The following is a 1836-nucleotide window of genomic DNA, read 5'->3' as shown; positions in this document are numbered from 1 at the left end:
CCTCACTTTCTTGAAAGATTTCAATTTTTATTCAATCAATTCCTGGTGCCTTATTCTTTGCCAATTCCTTCAATGCACTTTGGACTTCCTCCCTGAGTATCATTGGCTCTTAATCATTTGGTACCTCTTGACATGGTTGAACATTAACCATTTCCTTTTGGTACAATGACTCTGTGTATTCCTTCCATCTTCTCTTGATTTTATTTAAGCTATTGTATACTATGTTTCTTTCTTTCAGAATTGCTCATCTTTCTTATTCTACACGTCCAATACCAGTACACATATTTATTTTCTTAGTCTTCTTTTGATAAATACTTTCTAGTTATATCTTTACCATTGAACTTTTTTAGGATTTTAGCAAGTTTGGTTGTTTTTAGTGTTTCTTATGTAAGCAACATAGAAAAACATACATCTGAAACTTGTTTTGCTTTTGTTTGTTTCCAGTACAACTTAAAAATGTAAATCTTTATTATGAATGAGTTCAATTCATTTATATTCATTGTGATTACTGATATGTAGGAAAATAAATTGAAGTTGTCAAGGATTTCATTCTACTTGGTTCAACAATCAATATTTATGGAAGTAGTAGTCAAGCAATCAAATGATAACTTCTGGGACAATATGGTAGAGTAATCAGACATGCTGAGCAGAGCCTCTGCAGCAAAGGCACAGGAGACCCAATCAAACAGATGCCTCTGGTGATGCTGAGCTTCACAGCAAAGGATAGAGAGGTGGATTGAATGCCAACTGGAAGAAGCAGCTGAGCAGGAGTGGATATTCGAGAGAGATATATGGGCTATTGGCTGGCTTGGTCATCTTGAGCTTTTTGGGGTAGGTGTCCGTCAACACAGTGGGCTAGAGACACAGGACATGAGCTGGAGATTGGCATCAAGGAGGCTACAGTTCTCTCTTGTTCCTCATGCCTTCCTGGTGGTTAGGGGCATGGACAGCCCCCAGCCTTGCCCATCCAGCTGCCAGTGGCACTTCTTCCTGAATAGTTTCTGTTCTCCCTGTAATCAGGTGCTGGGATATCATCTTCACATTTAAAGACTCATGAATTTTGTCACATTAGCTTTTTTATTGCTGTTGTCTGTTTTGGGGAGAGAGCAATTGTGACCTGCCCATATGGTCTAGACACATTCATGCCTCTGGCAGTTCCACCCACTGGGCAAGAGCCATTAACCCTTCCTATACTATAGGATTAACGATAATTACCAGCCAGCTTCAGAAAAACCCTCCTGAATTATGTAATACTAACAAGCAGTGAACAGAAAACTGCATGTACACTTCTAGTCTGTATCATATCCACCAGGAGACAGGTGTTGAGTTCTTAAGAACACGCCAGCATACAATCATCAATTAAATAGAAATAAAGTGATACCACAATGTGTTGGAGACAACAATTTCCATTTGCATGAAGAAATAAGATAGAGTGGCTCAAACAAGTGATTGAAATACAGAATCAGAAAATAACATACCAGAAATTTTATCAGAACTACTTGATAAGGAATTCAAAAGAATGATACTTAGGTACCTTCAACATATTGAAAAAAATGATCAAGAAAGCTGCAGTTGCAAGCAAGGAGAACACAGAAAAAAACTTCAGAAAAATTCAAGAAAACGTTACAAGAACAAACTGACAAAACAAATTAGAAACCATGCAAAAACAGCAAATAGAAACCAGAGGAGTAGTACTAAGATTTCAGATATGGACAGTACAATGAAGGGGCAGAGAAGCAGAAATGAATCAATAGATATCTGAATTGGTAAATTTGAAGATAAATCTTTCAATATTCATCTGCTAGAGGAGCAATCAGAAAAAAGAGCAAAAAAAAA

The sequence above is a fragment of the Chrysochloris asiatica genome, unplaced genomic scaffold (assembly GCF_000296735.1).
Source record: "Chrysochloris asiatica unplaced genomic scaffold, ChrAsi1.0 scaffold00006, whole genome shotgun sequence".
Taxonomy (NCBI): Eukaryota; Metazoa; Chordata; class Mammalia; order Afrosoricida; family Chrysochloridae; genus Chrysochloris; species Chrysochloris asiatica.
Note: the sequence above shows the minus strand (reverse complement) of the source record.